Source organism: Balaenoptera physalus (assembly GCF_965194825.1).
Source record: "Balaenoptera physalus genome assembly, chromosome: 2".
In the NCBI taxonomy this organism is placed as follows: domain Eukaryota; kingdom Metazoa; phylum Chordata; class Mammalia; order Artiodactyla; family Balaenopteridae; genus Balaenoptera; species Balaenoptera physalus.
In genome coordinates this window covers 170333069-170357100 of record NC_138883.1, presented here as the reverse complement: position 1 = coordinate 170357100, position 24032 = coordinate 170333069, and positions in this window count along the sequence as shown.

Here is a 24032-nt window from a genome sequence, read left to right as displayed (position 1 = left end):
AAAATAAGCGTACAAAGACACATGCCAAAGTGGCACATGGCACATGGAATTATAATCTTGTGGGTGCATCTGTCTGACCCAGTTGGTTATAAACTCCTTGTGGGCAAGGTTTGTATGCTCTTCATGTTTGTGTGTCAAGTTGTGTATTGTTGGTTGTGTCACTAAGACAGCATCATGTAAGAGGTAAGTGATCTAGTGCTCAGCAACAAATAGATGCCTGGCAACAAATAGATGTTTGCTGATTACATGAAGAAGTGTTCACAGAGGAACACTCTGACCAAGAATAGAGCGATTCAAATTCAGATTATCCTTTCATTCTCTGTAATCCCATGGATAGACCACAGGCATCAATAAAGACACACAGTACTTTCAGTATTTATGTCTTATTTGGGGACCCTTGAGTCTGAGATTGTACCTCCAAGCCTCTGTTAAAGAATCATCATCTCATACTTAGAACATCTGTATTTTCACAGCAGGTATTCTCTCCATGCAAGTGTGAGGAACAATGCCAGCTACAGAAAACGCCTCCCCAGGTCACATCATCAGAAGCTAGCACACCAAAAACTCTGACAGAAATTACAGAAATAGGTCAATTGCAAAAGCAGATATACAAGGTGAGATGCTACGTTCGTTCTCAAGGAATAAATTTCATGTAAAACTGGAGAACAAGTTTTGATAGAAAAGTTATTTGTGAAGGCAAATTTTAGCTTGCATCCTACGCCACATTTGGTTGGAAGATAATTTCATGATCAAGTCAAGGAGAAAAAACAATAGTTACGGATATTTTGTTTTGCTTTTAAATACAAAGCTTAGTGAGATTTCTTTCTGTTAAAATTATATCCACTGAATCCTTAAAATAACCCAAATCATTTAATTGTAGAATTAGTCAATAGGGAAGTTTAAACCAAAGCGGAAGGATGTACAGCACTGGATGGGGGGCAGCGACGCTCTTCCCCGTGGTGAGAAAGAGACAGCGGCTTTGCATCACCGAGGGCGAGTCTGGGTGACTGCGAGGTCACCCCTTGATGAGTGGAGATAGAGTCAACACAAAAAAAGAAAGTCAGGAAAATGAGCGCTGCCGGGGAAACAAACACATAAAGCATAACTCACAGTTCTGGAAAAACCCCAATGTTTTCAGCAACAGTCAGGATATAAATCAGATGTGCAGTTAACCATCTGACCGTTTACCTGACGCCAATAAGTTTCAGGGAAAACATGTCCACACGTGCCTCCTCAGTGAGTTCTAGAATCTCCCCTCCTTCCATCGCCCAAATATGCATCAGTCTAACGTCTGAGCGGGGAGTTGTAGAGCCAACAGGAAATACAGATGGGCCCCAGCCAGGGAAGTTTATGTAGCCGTTGGCTGGAACACTAAGACAGCACCACATTAGCGGTAAGCACAGTGCAGTACTGAGACGCAATCTCTAAAAGCATCTCCATAGTGTATGAAAAAGCCCAAGGAAGCCTCTTAAGCCCCTTAGAACACCATGAGGCATCCAGAGCCAGGCAGATCCAACAGACGAAGTACTGCAGGAGCCAAAAAAGCAGGAAGGAGCTTGCAGAAGTCACATAAAGGGGATGACAGCAGCCTCAGAAGGAGGGACACAGGGACACATTGGGGGAGAGGCAAGTGACACGCCATCCCCATGCATCAGTTTCCCAGTTTCCTTGGCCATAGATGGGCTGGGAGCTCGCTACCTGTTCTTTACTTAGCATAAAGGTTCAACTAGAGTTTGCTAGTAAATACAATGGGGAGTTAAATTCGGTTTTTCCTTTGACTGTACACTGTTTTCATGAGACACAATAAGAAAAAAACTGCCCTCTAGCTGATTGAAGAAAACTGCCTTAAACAGTTTGCAAGTTCTGAAACAAATAAAGGATTTTTCTAAATGAAGAATTTGTCTCAAAAGTGAAGACATTTTCTACCATGCCTTTCAGAACAAAATGGAAATAAACATACACAAAGAATTCAGTTCACCAATAAAGTTAAGCAAGATTTGAAAAAAAATCAAAGACTCAAAGTAATATGACACAGAGAAACGGTTTGGCAAAGCAGAAGGAAAATGTGGAAGTACTTTGTCTCTCTTACAACCTGGCCACAGGCCAGACGTGAGCAACCAGTAATGATAAATTAGACTAACCCAATAAGTGGGTGTCCACCTGACATTTGCATCAATGAGATATCCACTAGACACCAACTACCCAGACTGTATATCTGCAAAGACTAGTTAGAAAAAAGTCCATTTGAAGTGAAAGATTGTAATTTTAAAATTAAGGGAAAGGGCAAGAGATTAAATGGAGTAGTTCCTGTTGCCCACTATGATAAAAACCTTCAAAGTCTTTGTTACTCTTTCTTCTAAATTCAACAACCAGGACGACAAAAGAGAAGATGCTAGGTAGGGCCCCTCCCACGACCCTGTCTTTACTGGGAGTGGGAAAGTTTAGCGGGCATATAGAAGGAAGCAAGTTCTGAATTTTCTGACCTTACAAGAATGCAAAACACTTGACCATTTTACCCAGGATTCGTTACGTTAACTTTCCCTGAATAAGGGATTTCTGTGCCTGTCACAGCTGGCCATTCACCTACCAAATAATGCCTCTATGTTCACTTGATAAACAACTGTCATCCAGAAAAACAAGTAAATTTATCTCAATTGTCCACAGTTCCTAGCCCTTGGAGGTCCTTCCTTCATTCATCATAAGATCCCTGATTGATGTAGAGCAGTGCATTCTGGTAGTCGAGGTAGAAATGAATACATGGGCCAGAGGAAAACTCCCCAGTGATGGTGGTTACAGGAAAGTTTATATCCATTCTCTGGCTTCTCCTCATCTGTCCAGGGTCCCAATCTTCCCACCTCCTGAATCCCCCTCCCATTTATCCACCCTTCAGGTTTTCTGGGTTCTTTTCTCTCCTTGTCAAGGAGAGATGGGGAAAAGTCTGATGCTCAAACCCATCCATTTTATTATGCTTTTAAAAACTTGGTCAAACATATACACACTACTATATATAAAATAGGTAACTAATAAGGACCTACTGTACAGCACAGGGAACTCTAGTCAATATTATATAATAACCTATATGGGAAAAGAATCTGAAAATGGACACACACACACACACACACACACATATATATGAATCACTGAATACCTGAAACTAACATAACTTTGTAAATCAACTATACTTCAACTAAACACACACACACACACACACACACACACACAAAGGAAGAGTATAGAAAATATCAGAGTACATCACCTAAGTGTTGTTTGTGAAATGTATTGGCTTTTTTTAAAACTTAAAGATCTCTTTATTCTGAGACAATTACAGATTCATAGGAAGATAGATAGATACACAGGTAGATAGATAGATAGATATACCTGATTCACTTTACTGGACACCTGACACTAACACACACTGTAAATCAACTATACTCCAATAAAAATTTTTTTAAAAACTTGGTCAAATAGGTGAAAAATGTTGTGTAATCAGACTCAATCGGGCCTTGGGGTCTTCTCTACTCAGTTTGCTTCTCTCTCAGTTTCCTGTTACTAAAGAAAAAGAGAATTAGCTGTAGTGCTGTTGATGGTAATGGGTCCTTGCATCCCCCGCTTGCAGTCCTCAAAGTGTCATTTGCAGCAAAACATACAGCATCATGTGCCACTACAGTTTGGTCTCATCCTACTTCCTCTGTTACTTAGTTCATATTATTTCCTTCGGGCCAGGACCCTACCTTGGTCTTCCCCGTAACTCTCCCCTTCTTTGCCTCTTGGATGCCCCACTCAGATGCTGCCTGTGATTTAATGACTCTCACACTCCCTTTCTGACTTTTTTGTTTTTATTGAGGGGTAAATTGATGTATAACATCACGTTAGTTTCAACTGCACAACATAATGATTCGATATTTGTATCCACTGTGAAATGACCACTACAGTAAATGTAGTTAACATCTGTCACCATACATCGTTACCAAACTTTTTTTCTTGTGATGAGAACTTTTAAGACCTACTCTCTTAGCAATTTTCAAATATGCAACGCAACATTATTAACTGTAGTCACCGTGTTGTACATCACATGCCCAGGACTTAATTTATTTTATAAGTGGAAGCTTGGACCTTTTACTCCCTTCACCTATTTTGTCTGACCACCAACCCCTCCCTTTGTTAACCACCAATCTGCTCTCTGTACCTGTGAGCTTAGTTATCTTTTTGTTTTAGATTCCATATATAAGTGAGGTCATACAGTATTTGTCTTTCTGTCTGAATTTCTTCACTTAGCATAATGCCCTCAAGGTCCACCCATGTTGTTGCAACCTTTTCTGAGTTTCTAGAGCTTTCGAATCATACACGTCCAACACTTACCCTATGCGTGCTGCTCTGTACTCTCCTCTGATTATTTAGTAAGTTTCAGCTTTGTCTGTGTTTGAATGCAAATCTCATGTCCTATACTTCTTTCCAGTCTAGAGTCTATACTATCATCAAAAATATTTACTTGCTCATCTATGGGAAACCACAGACCTATCTCTGTTTTTTAAGAGGAATATTCTTAGTGTTATAACTTGTCCCATGTCATGTTGCATCTTTCTAGTAAAAATAACACCAAAGGTCATAGCTTTCCGAGTTTCTACATCCCCAAAACTCTGTTATACAGCACTTCTTCTGCATTAGAAGGAGCAGGTGTATCTCCGACCAAATGAGGATCCTCTTTCTCTAGCAAAAGTTGTACAACATTCTTGCGTCAGGCCCTCGGTCAAGAAAATCTATTTTATTTGCTTCACCATTTACTTTTCATCCATTTACTTATCTATCTAGTCAACAAACACTTTATAAACACCTATGTGGAAGGTACTTTTTAAAGTCATTTCTCTCTCTTTTTCACTCTGGAGAATGTCAGTAAACTGAAAACCGCGTTGTCTGATCTACCTAGAGTTACATAAACACGTGGGTGCAAATTACAACAACAGCAAATGATGACACCAGCTCTGGGGTGTGGGTAAGGCAGCATCTCGCCACTCAGACTTCACACGTTCTGAGTTACAGCTGCACCGACTGTCTGAGCTGTGTCTACAGCAGAAGGTCCCGCAACAGCATGTTGACAAAATATGTTCAATTAGGTTAGTGAAGTGCATTTGGCACTTTTTTTCCCCACTCTCGTCTGCCTTTTGATGTCTAGAAAAGTGTCACTTGTTAACTAAGTTACCACCTATGAAAGAAACACCCCTTGATTTGAGCCTTGCGTGGCCAGACTTGCCTTCTTTCCTGTGACTCCACTGAAGTTGGGTCTGGTCTCTAACCTCAAGGCTGAAACTTCAAGGGGGTGGACATGGGGATGGGGGGAAAGGAAGCAGCTTGCAGTGGCAACTTCTCTGCTCTTGAATGCCACTGGAGTGGCTTTTTGGTTCATTAGTATGTTTGTTTCTTGTTTTAATTTTTCCAATTCTCTCTTTCTCACCAGCCAGTTCCTGAATTATTGAGGATGGAGCTGCAGTTTTTTAAAAGAGCAATCCCACTAGATACCTGTATGATCATTCAGAATCTAGCCCTTAAGGAAGGGAACCAGGTAGCCTGAGTTCCAGCACTGGCTCTGTCATAGACTAGAAACAAAGCAGTAGTTAAGGCAAACACGGTCATTCTATATCATTTATGCCATCAATTTGATTTTCTCTCCTTTAAAAACAAAATCAATAAACAAAGAAAAATAAGGAATTGAGGGGATCTTACAGAAAAATAAGGAATTGAGGTACATAAAACAGGTTAAAAATGAACATGGATGAGGAAAATGTAAGAAAGGATGAATAAAATAAACAGTTTATAACACGCATCTACTATGGGTACCAGTTGGGGATTTAAATTAGGTGCTAAGACTCCTAGTGACCAGAGCAAACAACATCACTTAGATTTCATCTCTTCAACTCTCTTATCTGTGAAATTGGAACAAAAAATACACCTAAATGATTAGACAATCATGAGTGCAACATTTCTCACCTGGTGACCAAGAATAACTAAACTCAAAATTTAATTAAATCTGAATCTAACTTAACTTCTTGAGCACATGCTATAGCAAAGTCACATTGAAAGTTTAAAATTCTATCTTACGTTAAGATGTTTTTTGTTAACCTCTGTGTCAGAGCCATACTGACCTAGAAAAGGGTTTATTGCCTCTAGTTACCTCATGACCAACTGTGTCTAGAAAGCAAATCTCAATATGATTTTATTTTCCTGCGAAGAATTTGAAATTTTAAGAAAGACTTTCACTATGTCTATGAATCTAGGAAAAGTTTGTAGCAAAAGACACTGTACAGCAAAAATGCCTTCTCTGTGTGGCCTTCAATGTTCCCTGTATTTCTAATTCATATTTTATATGAGTTGGAATAGGCCATATTTTTTGGTAGTTTTTTGTACTTAATAACTTACTTATTCAGTACTTTTAATTATTCCTAAACTTTAAACTTATAGAACATAGTATACTTAGTGCATTTTTAGGCTATGATTACAGGTCTCAGTTTTAGCAAAACATGTTATGGGTCATTTGTGTAAATGTGCAGTTTTCGTAAAATTAGAGTTCAAATCTGAGTTGCTTAGAGTCCCTGAGGGTCATGAGGTACAAATCCAGCGGCCACTGAAAGCTAACACAATCACTGCTCTTCTGAGGTCCAGCTTCCTCTCTCTCCCCGCTGGCCACTCACAAAGATGTTTGCTGAGGTGCTCACTTGAGGGGGTTCTTTGGTCTCTGTTCAGTCCTCCTGTATTGTGGCTGAGGAAGGACACCTTTGTCAGGTTGACACATTGAGTTAATGGAAGAGATGAGGTTCTCCTCTGGCTCTCCTCAGTACTGGTCCCAGATCTAGTACTCCATCCACCTGTGCGTGGAATTTTCACCATTTATCGGAAAACAGCAGGTTCTATAGTTTCCTATGTAATAGCCTTCCTAGTGCAAGAGGAAGCCAGATCACCTTCAGGAAATTGGTTTATAAAGGTCTAAGAAAAGATCTGTGGGCTGTGGCATCACTCGCGTTTAAGAGGGAGCCTGACTAAAGCAAAGCAGGGTTAGTACACATACACATAGACACAAAAACACACATACATGCAACACACACATATACACATGCACAAACACACACGCATACCTACATGCACACACAAATAACATGCCTATACAATACAAACACAGGTACATACACATGCACAAACACACAGCAATGGCTAGAATAGATGATTCAAAAGTTCAAGGATGGTACAAAGAAAAGGAAAGATATTATGTGCTCTTGGATTGGTATTGTTAAAATGGCCATACTACCCAAAGCAATCTATAGATTTAATGCAATCCCTATCAAAATACCCATGACATTTTTCACAGAACTAGAACAAATAATCCTAAAATTTATATGAAACCACAAAACACCCCAAATTACCAAAGCGATCTTGAGAAAAATAAACAAAGCTGGAGGTATCACCTTCCCAGACTTCAGATTATACTACAAAGCTACAGTAAAACAGGGTGGTACTGGCACAAAAACAAGCATGTGGATGAATGGAACAGGATAGAAAGCCCAGAAATAAACCCAGTCACCTACAGTCAATCTGCAACAAAGGAGGGAAGAATATACAATGGAGAAAAGACAGTCTCTTCAGCAAAGGGTGCTGGGAAAACTAGACAGCTACATGTAAAAGAATGAAATTAGAACATTCCCTAATACCATATACAAAAATAAACTCAAAATGTATTAAAGACCTAAATGTAAGTCTGGATACCATAAAACTCCTAGAAGAGAACATAGGCAGAACACTCTTTGACATAAATAGCAGCAATATTTTTCTGGCGTTGTCTCCTAAGGCAAAAGAAATAAATGCAAAAATAAACAAGTGGGACCTAATTAAAACTTAAAAGCTCTTGCACAGCAAAGGAAACCATTGACAAAAGTAAAAGGCAATCTACAGGATGAGAGAAAATATTGCAAATGATATGATTGACAAGGGGTAAATATCCAAAATATATAAACAGCTCATATAACTCAATATGAATAAAAACCCAACAACCCAAACAAAAAATGGGCAGAAGACCTGAATAGACAGATGATCAACAGGAACATGAAAAGATGCTCAACATTGCTAATGATTAGAAAAATGCAAATCAAAACCACAATGAAATATCACCTCACACCTGTCAGAATGGCCATCATCAAAAAGTCTACAAATACCAAATGTTAGCGAGGATCTGGGGAAAAGAGAAATTTTGTACACTGCTGGTGGGAATGTAAATTGGTGCAGTCACTGTGGAAAATAGTCTGGAGGTTCCCCCAAGAAAACTAAAAATGGAACTACCATATGACCCAGAAATTCCACTCATGGGTATATATCTGGAAAAAAATCAAAAACACTAATTCAAAAAGATACATGCACCCCAGTGTTCATAGCAGCACTATTTACAATTGCCAAGATACAGAAGCAACCCAAGTACTCATCAACAGATGAATGGATAAAGAAGATGTGGTGTATATATACAATGGAATACTACTCAGCCCTACAAAAGATTAAAATTCTGCCATTTGCAGCAACATGGTTGGACCTAGAGAATATCATGCTTAGTGAAATAAGTCAGACAGAGAAAAACAAATACTGTATGATATCACTTATATGTGGAATCTAAAAATAACACAAATTAAGGTATATGAAAAACAGAAGCAGACCCACAGACACAGAGAACGAACCACCAAAGGGGACAGGGAAGGGAGGAGGGGGCAAGATAGGGGTATGGGATTATGAGATACAAACTACTATGTATAAAATAGATAAGCAACAAGGATATTCTGTATAGCACTGGGAATTATAGCCATTATCTTGTAATAACTTTTAATGGAGTATAATCTGTAAAAATATTGAATCACTATGCTGTACACCTGAAACTAATTTACTATTATAAATGAACTGTACTTCAATAAAAAATAAAATGTTCAAGGATGAAGAATTAAAAGTTGGAGATTACTGAATTTATTTACAGTGTACCTGATTCACATAAACACAAAGGAGACTACTTCACAGGTTTCATACTAGCTTTATTATAACTTTCTATTGTGTGGTCTAACCTACACATTACATTTTGTCTTGTTACTTTCTAAATTCCACAAGTGCTGAAATTAGACATCCCGGCATTGCTCCCTAAGACCCTATAAAGCTTTGCACAGAAACCTTCACAGTTTATCAATCAAGAGTAAACTATTTCTCACTACATTATATAATTTTTCATATTTTTTTTTTTTAATTTTATTTATTTTATTTATTTATTTTTGGCTGTGTTGGGTCTTCGTTTCTGTGCGAGGGCTTTCTCTAGTTGCGGCAAGCGGGGGCCACTCTTCATCGCGGTGCGCGGGCCTCTCACTATCGTGGCCTCTCTTGTTGCAGAGCACAGGCTCCAGACGCGCAGGCTCAGTAGTTGTGGCTCACGGACTTAGTTGCTCCGTGGCATGTGGGATCTTCCCGGACCAGGGCTCGAACCCGTGTCCCCTGCATTGGCAGGCAGATTCTCAACCACTGCGCCACCAGGGAAGCCCTAATTTTTCATATTTTGGAAGAGACCACTGTTTCAGAAAAGTCTGAAAGAGGTGATTGTTAGACCTAGAAAGTGTACCTTACTGCTGGGAAGTCGAGAACGCTGCGCCATCTTCCTTTCAACACGCTTCTCAGAAAAGGGTTAATGCTGTCTGGGAAGGTCCCTCAGCTCCGCGCTGTTCCTCTCTTAACTGGCCGGAGACTGTGTGACTGTTTAATGAGCATGAGATAGCAACCATCACACCAGATTGTTCATCTGTAATTTGAGATTCCTGGAAGAAACGTACTGCACAGTAGCTTACATTTGACCTAGTTGAATTTCTCTCAGCATGTTGATGACAGAGGAAATCTTTCTCATGCTCTGTCTGGATGGCTTATGCTTTGGAGTTAGGCAAGTGTGGCTTTAAAACCCAGGACCGCCACTTGTTAGTGGTGAGAATTTGGGCGAGCAATTTAACCACACTGAGCCTAACGTTCCTCCTTTTTTAAAATGAGGATAATACTTCATACCCCTGCAAGATGCATTGAAAGCGACTGGCTCATAATTGACTCTAAAAATATTTGTTTTATTCTTGCAATTTCCTATTCACGGCATCAAAACAACCATTATCTCGGGGACGATGATGTATAGACAAAGTAATTATTTTATTGTCTTTTCTTTTTCAACTATCTGCTTTACTAAATTACAAAGGGACCTAGAAAAGATTACGAAAATGTTTTCAAACTAAAATAATATTTTTTTGCTGATCATAAACTGCTATTAATTAATAATAGCATCTTGAACAGTTCTTCATTTTTGCCAACTAGAAAATTCATCAGTTATTTATTGAATGAGAAAGTAAAAAGAGAACATAACCCCTCATCAATTTTCAAGCTTCTTCCAGCTGTTTGTTTAGAATGAATGTTATAGAACTTTTAACCCTGCTCCTTAGCAATATATAACAGAGCATAGACAATATTAGCAAAACATAAAGGCAACATTTATGAATTGTGTTCAAGTCATAGTTTTGACTTGGTTTGGGGTTTTGTTACATGTAACATCTGCTTATATATAAAAGATGTCTATAGTTCATCTGAGCTACTATGCCGGACCATCTGAAATCCAGCAGGAACCAAAGATCCGGCAGCTGAGGAGATCTCTGGACAGACAACCAGGGACTTACACCCATAGCATAGCAGCAATATCTTCTGGTTTACCTGGAATTTAGTGGTTCAAAATGGTTCAAATTTTCCCCAAACTTGAGCCAATACTCTAATGGGTAGACTACAAATAGTGCCACATATTCATGATAACTTTGATGAGGCTCCCATTTCTTTGAAACTATTATTCACCCATTTGATAAGTGGCATTTGTGGGTTAGGCTTGACTTATGCTAAAAATCAACTGTGCTATTGTGATCAATTGTGTTTTGTATAGATCTACACAATGTCAAGCACCCAAAGTCTAAAACTTGGCACATGTAACTAGATGTTTGTTTTACATCCTACTAAATGCTCAAATACTTATTAATAGATTACTTTTTCAGATAATCATTTCAAAGGAAATGTTCACCTAGAGATATAGCCTTAGCCAAACTACAGATGCAATATAAGAACGCATATTTCTTAGTATCAGAAAAAAAATAGATATAAAAAGGTTTTATTATTCTTAGGAAGTGAAGGATCCAGTTTAAGATGTTTCCCCCAGACGTTTGCTTCATGCAAAGAAGCAAACAGTGACAAGAAAAACCTGAGTCTGTCCAAGATAATCATTATTAAGCAATGTGTCTGGGAACGTGTGCCATAAACCTGAAAAATTAAAGCTATTACAGACATTTCAATAACTACTTCTTGCATATTTCCTTTACCGGAAATTTTTTTAACTTGTTTGCTTTCCATTTCTGTTAGTTAGATATTTTTTTCCCTTACAGGAAAAAAGGATGAGAGAAGACAAAAATTTCATATAGTGTATTTCTATCTTAATTGCATTTAAGTATTTAGAAACCAACCCATCGTATATCCTAACATTCAAAATCCAATTATTTTCTTCACATTTGTTTCGTAGTTTTCACTGGTCTGCTCTCTCACCACATAAATGTACGTTTTCTAGACTTAGCCTGAGTAATCACAACTAGACTCTTAGCCTGAGTAATCACGATTCTTTCTCCCACAAGCCTTTCCTCGATTAAACTAAACTTAGTTAGATTTTCCCCCTGGGTCATGCACTTCTAATTATTAGCGGGTCTTCAGTATTAACCACATTAGACTCACTGAGGAAGGTCAAGGTGCGCAGCTGAGGCAGCCTAGAGGGGCGGCCAGAAAGCTTGGGCCTGAAAATGTGGCTCGCTTACCCTGGGCAGCGCTGGGATGAGCAACGAGCATCACATCAGCGGCCACGGGCTGGTCCATGAGGAGCCTCCTCTGGGACAGGTCATGATCACTTAGGTCATTTAAACAAGAAGGGAGGCCCCAAAAGTCCTAGAAGAAATGCCAGGGGTCATGTACCCAGCCCCTATTTGCACAAACAGAAAGTAACACCTGGAGAGGCTGGGACCAGACCCCGTGAGCACGGCCAGTCCTGAGGCCCCATCTCTAACTCCTTGTTCTGTCCACAGGTGTCTTCACTCAAAGCAACACGGAAGCCCTCAGCAGTGACGCAATCATCCGAAAAGCTTGACCAGAGTGTGGAATTCTCGAGACCATCAGGGCTGGAAGGATGTGGCAGACAGTGTTGTTTGCCTACTAAACGTTTCCTCCTCCTCGCTCCAGAATCCCAGTTCAGCTCCAGGGAAGGTGGGCCTTCTCCGAGCCAGGTCCCCTGTTCCCCTTGCCAGTGAGGGGTCAGCAAGGGCATAAGTCACAACTCCAGTCTGTGACATAGGAGATTTCTGCTAGTTCTTCTGGGGACATTTTCCTCCCTCTTAAGATGGGACGTAAAATAAGAATGAGCTCTCGTTCGTCCTCTGGCCTCAGTGTCGTCTGAGAACAGGACACTTTGAGCTGCATTAGCCACCTTACAGTCATGAGGGAGCAGCCTGAGGACAGAAGGCAGAGAGAAAAGATGAGGGGAACTTGGCCCTTGATATCTGTGGAGCCACTGCATTAACTTCCCGGGACCTGTTCTTCCTCCAAGTTTCTTGGGAGAGATGATGACTTCTCCTTATTGTTCAGTCATTTTGAGTTGAGCTCGGTTGCTCACATCTGAATACGTTCTTTTACAAGGTGTTTCAACTACTCTGTTCTCTTAGGCGACCAGCTGTTGAATCACATGCCCCATTTTGGCCAAAGAGTACAAAGTTTCAGTTCTGCAAGATGAGTAATTCTGGAGGTATAAATGCACAGTGTGGTAACTATAGTTAAGACTGTATTGTATACTTGACATTTGCTAAGAAAGTAGATTAAAGAAATGGTAACTATGTATGGTGATGAATATGCTAATTAGCTTGGCTGAGGTGATTATTTCACAGTGGATATGCATATCAAAACAACAAGTCATGGGACTTCCCTGGTGGCGCAGTGGTTGAGAATCTGCCTGCCAATGCAGGGGACACGGGTTCGAGCCCTGGTCCGGGAAGATCCCACATGCTGTGGAGCAACTAAGCCTGTGTGCCACAACTACTGAGCCCGTGTGCCACAACTACTCAGCCCGTACGCCTAGAGCCCGTGCTCTGCAACCAAGAAGCCACCACAATGAGAAGACTGCGCACCGCAATGAAGAGTAGCCCCAGCTCGCCGTAACTAGAGAAAGGCCGGGCGCAGCAACGAAGACCCAACGCAGCCAAAGATAAATTAATTAATTAATTTAAAAATCAAGTTGTGCACCATATATATAATTTTTGTATTATATATAATTTGTATTTGTCAATTACACCTCAATAAAGCTGGAAAAAATGTATAATCACTCCAACTGTAACATAAAATGAGGCACTCTGGAGTTACTAAGGTAAGAAAAAGGATAAACCACTAAGAAATTCAAAGTTCTGGTCTTCACCTTAGGACACTGGAATTACAGTGGAATCCACAGGACCCCACAGCTTTATGTGAGACCTCAATAATAAACACAAATACCAAATATGTTCACACTCCCTCTATACAGGGTAAACATGCTTTATGATATGACTGTGGTATCATATCAATATAAATGCCCAAACTGAAGTGTCAAGTTGTAGCTTTAGCTGGCCAATCCTGGGAAGACTTAGGAAGCAGGTGAAATTTATATTTTGCTGGATCCCCAGGGACTGCTTTAGCACCCTATTACCAGACATCAATCAGTAGTTCTCTTGTTACATTTGACAAGATACAATCTTCCTTTTTTTCTGATAAGGCCAGGAGGTATTATATCAATCCATTAGGTCCTATTAAAAAATATATATCAATCTATTGGGTTCTACTGAAAACCTGACTACACAAAGCAACAATGCCCAAACACTGCCAGCCTGGGTACAGAGAGTTAAGAAAATATTTGGGCGGCTGGGATCTTCCTAGCGCTCCAAGTTCATCTCACTGGACAGTTGCCTCTCAGCCTGCAGTGCAACTGACCCTGGAGAGCATGTGCACTGCCCTGCCTGCCCTTGGACAAAGCAAGAATCCTCAGGGAACATTTGGACATCCACAAATTTCAAATGAAATTTCTGTGTGTTCTGTCCTGGGCCTTTTCCTATTAGTTGAGGTACAGCAGAAGCATAATAAGATCAGCTATTGTCTAGCAGACTTTTAAAAATTCTATAGGTGAATAATCAAAGTGGACCAATCCACTTTAAAGTAATCTTCAAAATAATCAGCTCAGCCGTATCATGGCTTGACTCCGTGGGTTTAATATGTACTAGTAAGGGAAAGAATAGAATTATAATTTACTGTTATAATTTTTGATAAATATGAATTATTTCAACGACTGGGGAAGTAAACACATTTTCCACTGAATTACATCTCTGCTTCCCACACACTGCCACATTAGGCAGAGCCAGGGAGGAAGATACGTATGTCTTTTTAGCAGAATAATTTTACTAGGATCAAAATGCAAATGTCGTACGGTCAAATATTTTAAAGAATTCTAGACCATAGATATACTTCCACAATACTAGCAAAATATTGTTAGCAAAATAGAACATTTCTAAGTGTTCCTCCACAGCAAAAAAAAAAAAAATGTATTCAGCGTCCCAGCCTGGAGGCCACATGCTGACATGAGACATTTCTGGAGTGTGGGTCTGAAACATGAGATAAAATATTGGTTTCTAGTTAAAGTCTTACGGTCCCAAAGAGAGCTGGTGGGTTGGCATGAAAGGATTCTCATCAAACTTTCAGTTCCCCAGGGAGGCTTAAGGATGCCCAGTAAAAATCAGGGGAAGAGAAATCTTCTTGCTTTTCTTCATAGGATTTTCCCAAACCTGAACTCAACTCAATGGAATGTTAAAAACAAAAAAAAAACTTGTGAGCAATGAGAATAAGGAAATTGAGACGCAGTTGGGCTAAGTCACTGGGGTCCCTGAGAGAAGTCGGAGTAGCTCTCTGGCCTCAGTTTCCTCAACTCAAAAAAGAACAGGATGCTCTCTGGCTGCCCTCCTCTACCCACCACTTGGTCTTGTACACAATGACCCTGATCTAAATGTAAAGACTTTGTGCGTAACTCTGTAAAATAATTCACAATAATACCTTAAGATCAAATCCAAAACTTTTGAAAGTAATTTTTCAAGAATCTCTTAAATCATTATTATACGATCTTCCATACCCATCTCCTCACTAGGACCCCCGACCTGGTTTGTGAATCTGATCATCGGCCAGTCCTCTCTACTTTGACGAAGATTCAGCACTGAAAGTCACCGGTCAGCTCAAGGCAGGAATAAGGAGGAATCCTGGGCCCCTCTCTTTGGCTCATCCGCCATCTCTAATCTGTCCCCAGACCTCCTGAATGTCTCCAATGCCACTGTCTGGGCTTCAATGTCTATTTCAGCGACCTTGAGGCTCTGATCTACGCGGCTTTTCCCCCAAACTATTTACCATACTACAGAGGAGAGAACTCTTTGTAAAGGTCAGTTCTGATCATGTCTCTTGGGTGTGGGGGCATGCGCGCATGTGCACGTATACACACACACACACACACACACACACACACACTCCCCAAACCCTTCAAGGATCATCTTTTTTTTTTTTTTTAACATCTTTATTGGAGTATAATTGCTTTACAATGGTGTGTTAGTTTCTGTTGTATAACAAAGTAAATCAGCTATACATATACATATATCCGCATATCCCCTCCCTCTTGCGTCTCCCTCCCACCCTCCCCATCCCACCCCTCTAGGTGGTCACAAAGCACCGAGCTGATCTCCCTGTGCTATGCAGCTGCTTCCCACTAGCTATCTATTTTATGTTTGGTAGTGTATATATGTCCATGCCACTCTCTCACTTCATCCCAGCTTACCCTTCCCCCTCCCGTGTCCTCAAGTCCATTCCCTACGTCTGCATCTTTATTCCTGTCCTGCCCCTAGGTTCTTCAAAACCATTTTTTTTTTTAGATTCCATACGTATGTGCTAGCATACGGTATTTGTTTTTCTCTTTCTGACTTACTTCACTCTGTATGACAGACTCTAGGTCCAAGGGATCATCTTCACTCTCAGCGTGAACAAACATGGTGAAAGGAAACTCCCTCTATTCACCAGGCTGATTCTCCTCCCTGATGAGCCCTCTTCCTCATGGAAACCTCCTCTGCCTCCCTGACCAGTCAGATCCCTTCATCATGGGGCAGTTCCCCTACTTCATAGCACTCGTCACTTTTGTAATTCCACCTGCACCATGTGTTTTTCTGTCACTTCGAGCTCCATGAAGACTGAGTGAAGCCACATCCCATGTCTGTTCACGGGTGTGGCCCCAGCAGCTGGCATAAAGCTTAACATGTATCGGGACTTCGGTAAACACTAATGGGATGGATGTTGAATGTCCTATTACAAAGGAACGTTTGCTAAACCCCAGACATTCTCAGTGCCACCCGTGGATCGTTGTTCAGTCAATAATCTAACAAATACTTCTTGAATATTTATTTGCAAGATGCCACCAATATTCTAGGCAACAGAGATCTAGTGATAACCATAACATGTATCTTCTGCCCCGTGGTTAGCAGAAACTAACACACCATTGTAAAGCAATTATACTCCAATAAAGACGTTACAAAAAAAATAAAATAAAAATAGCAAACCTCGTGGTTTATGTCATTCACAAATAAATATCACAACTCACACTTGCGTAAACTGAGGAGCAATTAAATACAAATCTTCTCCTCCAAAATGTCATAGTGTTAATGACTTAATGCCAGTTAATAAAAATTCAGTTAATCAGAACAGGACATTAGCAGACCATGCTGATTAAGTTAGAGTTTTTAACCCAATATAATTTCAATTTCTTTGAAGATAAACTATAACCGTCCAGATGTTGGATTCTAATACCATTCTCCAGTAAAAGGGACCAGGGCACCTTGAAGATATGACTGATTTGAGGGCTGGGGCAGGAAATATACAAGATGAGCTTGGAGTATTTGTAGTACTCAGAAAAAGAAAAACAAAGCCCACGATGATGAGATTGTGTCAAAGGGACACAGGAGTCAAGTGAAAGAGCTCCCCAAGGCCAACACTGGGACAATTTCAACAACAAAATAAAGTAGTATTGGATTATAATCCAGAGTATAAAATAAATACCCATAAACCCATACTGATATAGACAAGCAATTGAATAAATTAATAAATGGGGGAAATCGAGACAAATCTCTCATGCATGAAAACAAACAAATTATGTAGATACTTCACCCTAAAGGGGTTGGAGGCATAACTCTCTGCTCCTTAAATGTGGGCTGTGCTTCATGATCTCCTTCTAAAGACTACAGTCTGGAAAGTGGAGGGAAAGTAACTTCAGAGTGGAAAAATCTGGCAAATGCTACTCAAACCAGGTGGTCAAGGTCAACGTCCACAATGATATTATGTACCCCAGCTATGGTGTGATGAAAATGACACCTTACCTCTGTGCTCTCCTCCTCAAAACCTATATTCCCAGTCTGACCATAAGGAAAGCATCACACAAATTCCAGTCGAGGGGCATCCTACAATATATCTGCCCAGTACTCCTCCAAACTGTCAAGATCACCCAAAATTAGGAAAGTCTAAAAAACTGTCACAGCTAAGAATAACCTTGACTAAGTGTAAGGCAGTATCCTGGATGGGATTCGGAGACCAAAAAAAGTGCATTAGATAAAAACTAAGGAAATCTGAGTAAACTACGGTCTTTAGTTAATTATAATGTATCAATATATCGGTTCATTAATTATAAAAAGTATACCATACCAGCGTAAGATGTTAATAACAGGGGAAACTGTACAGGGGGATATATATGAATTCTCTATATTATCTGCTCAATTTTTTTTTTTTGTAAATGTAAAACTCTTCCATTAATTAAAAGGTAAAATAAAATAAACCATAAGATTCATAGTAAGTTTTTAATGAACAGAAATGTCCAGCTTGGTCTGTCTCCTTTTCACACCGAGTTCCTAACAAAATAAGCACCTTCAGGTCAGAAAGATCTAGGCAGGCATCAATAGCTCTCAGCCCTGTAGTGCATTTAAATCACCTGATGCATCCTAATAACAATAAATCAGAATCTCTGCTGATGGGCATCAGCAATTTTTTAAACCCTTTCATGCTACAAAAAGTCTAGTTTCGCCAAAAAATCCCACATAACCATATCATAAAATTGCACCTTTTGTCATCAGTATGAAATGTCTCTTCTTCATAGTAGAAAACAACGTTGCTCCCTTTTTCCTTTCTCCCTTGGGGTACCCGGGGGCTTCAGCAATGATTCTGGCAATATAAAGATAACTAAGTGTGACTCTAGCCAACTGAACAAATTTTAGAAACTTAAAGCAACGAATTACAAACTCTCTCTTATTTTATTTCTCTTTTATTTTCTTGGGAAATTCTTTCTTAGGATATTGAAAGTTAGTGTGGTTTAAAAAGAAAGGAGCTTGAATTAGGGAAGAAAAATGAAATCTTTTTATCTTGAAAGAAAAAAAAAATTTGAACTTTAAATTGAAGGCACCTAAAGTTCTAATGAGTACAGAGAGACTCCCTGCCACTCTAGGGACGTGGAATCAGAAGCTTCTGAAACACAGAGCCACAGAACCTCCTTGTGTGCCCTGGGTAGTGAATCACCAGACGAGCCCCAAGCCCTGGATCAGGCTCCTGGGTACATCTCCGGCTCCCAGTCTGGCTTCCTGAACACTTGGAGAGTTTCCCCAGGCTCCTGGGTACATCTCCAGCTCCCAGCCTGGCTTCCTGAACACTTGGAGAGCTTCGCCAGGCTCTGAGTCTGTCTCCACCTGTTTTCATTAGGCTATTTAAAGAATAGGAGCCCATCTTAGCCATTTACTGGAAAAGATGTCAATTGTATGCTAACAACTCTTCTAATGCCATGAAGTCAGGAAGCTGCAAAGCACAGGCACGCCAACATGAAGAAAGGAATTCGGACCTGTTTTTCCCCTGCTGCACTTTCCCACCTGATCCGGAGAGGTCAGGAGAGTGTAAAACCCTATGCTAACACATATATATGGAATCTAAAAAAAAAAAAGGTCATGAAGAGCCTAGGGGCAGGACGGGATGAAAGACGCAGACCTACTAGAGAATGGACTTGAGGACACGGGGAAGGGGAAGGGTAAGCTGGGACGAAGTGAGAGAGTGGCATGGACATATATACACTACCAAATGTAAAATAGATAGCTAATGGGAAGCAGCCGCATAGCACAGGGAGATCAGCTCGGTGCTTTGTGACCACCTAGAGGGGTGGGATAGGGAGGGTAGGAGGGAGATGCAAGAGGGAGGAGATATGGGGATATATGTATATGTATAGCTGATTCACTTTGTTATAAAGCAGAAACTAACACACCATTGTAAAGCAATTATACTCCAATAAAGATGTTAAAGAAAAATAACAACAACAACAAAATAAGAAAAAAAGCCCTAGGGGTGGCAGGTCTATCTCAACAACAGGTATAAGCTGAGATATATTTTAAAGGGGGTGGTGGAGTATTCTTCCTTAATCAGGGGGACATCCATCAGAACCCTGGTTGCTGAAGACAGTCAAAGAATCCCACCAGGTTTAAGATGGTTCATTCTGAGACCCTGGGTATAGAAGCCATAGACCCTTCCTAGATGCTTATTTCATCAAATTAAAACTCTGGTCCATGCACGTGGTGAGGTGGAATTACACGTATCTTGGAGTCAGAAGGCATGTGGGCCGAGCGCCAGCCCCACCAAAACAAGCTGATAGGCAGTTTGAACTTCTGTGCCTCTGTTTCATGTGCAAAAGAAAGCTAACAACTCTTCGTATGATAAGGATGGGATGCTGAAGATCAAATGGATCCCATATGACTTCCCTCTATACTGTGTCAGTAGACAGAGGGCCCACGTTACTATGAAGAATCATATCATGACCATTCATGACTTTAAGGTCTATCAACAACTGACACCCTCACCTCTCTCGTTGACTTTCAACCTCAGCTCAGGTATATTTCAACCAGAAAAACTTACCTTTCATCCTCCACATCTGTGGTTTGTGTCTTTACCTTGATCCCACCTCCAAGATTCTTCAGTGACCCACCTCGTACCCTTTCAGAGCTCGGCTCCACCTCTGCTCCCTCAGGACAGCACTCCACTCAACATCAGTCCCCTCACTACCCAGGCCCGTGGGCTTGCTTGCCTGTGTAACCAAACAACTCCCACGCCCTGCTTGTCAAGGACTCACACATCCATTTGAGAGCTGAAAGAGACCGTAGAAACCGACTTGTCCGATGTCTTAATTTTACAAGTGAGGAAACGGAGGCTCAGGTCACTTAAGTGACCTGTGAGTTGGTAGCAGATTGGAGACTGTAGTCCGGACCTCCAGAGAACATGGGCCAACATTTGGGTCCAAATCTGACAACATTAATCCATGACGGTGTCAACATCTTTTTCTAAAATACACATGCAGAGTTACTTAACACAAAACAAGGATGCCCCAGAGTCTCATTGTCCAAACAGTCATTAACTCCTTTCACAACAAAGGAGTACAGGTGGTTTGTCTAAAGCACGTGAGTGAAGTAGAAGCTTGGAGATATGTGTTGACAACACTTAGTATTGTGCTACATACACAGAGTGCACTCAGCTTTTGTTTGGCGAGTGGGTGAATGCACGCAGTAATGAATGAGGACCCGTGAGGGAAGGGCTTCTAAAACCATCATCACAGGATTTCAGCTACGAAACTGAAAGCTCGATTTAGCACAGAAATTCGTTCCTTCTCTAGAAACGTAGACCTTCTGAAATGAACTTTGCAGAGTCATTGTGCTGTTTGGAGACAGTGTATCTCACATGTGCAGACATCGAAGGCAAATAACTATCCAGGATCATGTTAAACCAATGCAGCTCTAACCAAAATTCCAGCTGGAGTCTGAAAAACAAGAGCCATGTAGTTAAAGCTACTCTACCAGATATTAAGGCATGGGACATGCTGTAACGATTAAAAGATTATATTTCTGGTCCAGTTATTTAAAAAACTGAGCAATGGAACAGAATGGAGAATTTAAAAACAGACCCAGACTCATACCAAACTGAGTTGGGGTAGAAGCGGCATCACACACGAGCAGAGGAAACATGGATCACGTTCAACAGCGCTGGCAAAATGAGCTCATTGCAATGAAAAGATGCAATTCTAGCCCTATCTCAGTCTACAAGCAAAAATAAATTCAGATGGGTTCAAAACCTCAGTATGTGGACCTAGAGAGTATCCTACTAAGTGAAGTAAGTCAGACAGAAAGACAAATATCACATGATATCATTTATATGTGGAATCTAATAAATGATACGAATGACCTTGTTTACAAAAAAAGAAACAGACACACAGACACAGAAAACAAACTCATGGTTACCAAAGGGGAAAGGTGGGGGGAGAGATAAATTAAGGAATTTGGGATTAAAAGATACACAATACTGTATATAAAATAGATAAACAGGGCTTCCCTGGTGGCGCAGCGGTTGAGAATCTGCCTGTCAATGGAGGGAACATGGGTTCGAGCCCTGGTCTGGGAAGATCCCACATGCCACGGAGAAACTAGGCCTGTGAGCCACAACTACTGAGCCTGCGTGTCTGGAGCCTGTGCTCCGCAACAAGAGAGGCCACGATGGTGAGAGGCCCGCGCACCGTGATGAGGAGTGGCCCCCGCTCGCCGCAACTAGAGAAAGCCCTCGCACAGAAACGAAGACCCAACACAGCCAAAAATAAATAAATGAATAAATATTTAAAAAAAAAAGATAAACAAAAGGACCTACTGTATAGCACAGGGAACTATATTCAACATCTTGTAATAACCTATATTGGAAAAGAATATGAAAAAGAATAGTTTTATGTATATGTATAACTGAATCTCTTTGCTGTAGACCTGAAACTAACACAACATTGTAAATCAACTATACTTCAATTAAAAAAATTTTAAATTTCAGTATAAAAGAAGCAAAGGGGGGAGGGGAAAGTAGAAGACTAGCTTTATGACCCTGAGATTAAGAAAGATTTTTTTTAAGTATGCCAGAAAAAGCACCTAAAGGGGGGGGGAAATGGAAAGATCTGATTACACCAAAATTAAAGATTTCTGCTCTGCTAAATACACTATAGACAAAGTTAAAACATAGGTGATAAGTGGAGAGAAAATATTTCCAATGTATATAATCAAGAAAAGATTAATAGCCAGAATAGTTAAGAAACTCCTATAAATCAGTAAAAACAAGAAGACACCCAATAGAAGAATGTACAAAGACTATAGATGCTCAAATTGCTGAAGTAGGAATGGTATGGTTGATATGAAGATGTATGTGTCCTTACTAGTAGGTAACCAGAGAATTCCAAAATACAGGCATCAATTTAGAGACACGCTGACAAAAAAATAAATATTCAGATAATAGCAATGTCAGCAAGCTTGACGGGAAACAGTTATTCTCACATGTGCTAGTGACTCTGCAAATATTTACGACAGCCATTTTGGTGAGCAGTCTAGCAGTATGTAGTAAAATTGTGTTAGTACACGCCCTGTAACACAGGAATTTCCAGATATGTACCTCCAGAGAACTCGATAAACACAGAGACATGTATAAAGATTGTTAGAATAGCAAAAGAAGGGGAAAATATTTTCAAAGTGGGGTTTATGTACATGTGACTATTCAGAGGTCAAGAAATGATTCATTACCAAGAACGGAGCTGGAAAACAATGTTGAGAAAAAATATATAAGTTCAACCTGGTATCTAGTACAATCCTATTAAGATCAAGTTCAGAGCATATGGGAAACACGTATTTTTCATAGGTATTCATATGTAGAAGGAGAACGCTCACTAAGCTTATGGGAATCAGCACCCTATGAGAGCCAATGCCATTGGGAGACAAGGGGAACAATTAAAAGGTTTGCAATTGGAATACACCTTTTAATTAACACAACAAGGAGCAGCATGAATACAATTGTGTGTTGCTTAGAGGCCACAGCAGTTACAAATAATAAAGAGAACAGTTTAAAATGGGGCTGGGAGGAGAAAATAAATGACCTGTCTTTCATGTATGGACAGTGCGTGTACAGAAAGGGGTTAACCTAAAATTCACTGAAGTCAGAAATTTGTCTGGAGGAGGGGTAACCTCCCTGGATAGCCTTTCATCCTTTTCAACATCAGCGGTAATTGAGTGTTAATTTTGCTGACCTCACTTGCTGCAGTTCCTCCATCCCCGGACCGTCCCCGGCTGTCAGGCAGCAGGCTTTACAGGACTGTCGACTTAATGTTTTTCTTTTGACTCAATTTTTTACCCGAGGCATTTCGATCCTATAACTTCAGCAATCAATTTAGGGCCCAAAGCAGCACAAGCGTCAGCCCTCTAGAAGCAGGTATTTGCATGTGAGCTAGGAGCTTAAGCACTGAGGAATGAGTTCGGTCCAAGCAGACCTGAGAAATAGGACCTTATGCTACATCACCACCCAGTCAGCTGACTTTGCATAGAATTACACTGTGTGTGTGTGTGTGTGTCTGTGTGTGTGTGTGTCTGTGTGTGTGTGTGTCTGTGTGTGTGTGTGTGTTAGGGAGATGATTTGTTAAACTTTTATACTATTTTTGAAAGTTGTAAGCTATTTTTAATGCTGTTGGCTTTAACGATCCTAAGCCAATGTTTTAAAAGTCATCATGAAATTCCAGTAGCTAGGTGTGTCATAGAGAGAGAAATTGTTTGCAACATAACTTTAATGGAATTATACTAAGAAAATCAGAAGTTTGTTTTTTAAATTTTTTTAGACAACGCCATTTCTTCAAAAACTAGAACGACAAAGGGCACATGCCAGGCATGGCCTGCCAAGAAATAGGGCGTCACCTCCGCTGAGGACTTGTCATTATATATTTTAAAAAAATTCTTAACCTCTAAAATGACATAGGAGTTATTTTCTGTTCACTATAAGGAATTCTGGATCCAGGATCAGACATT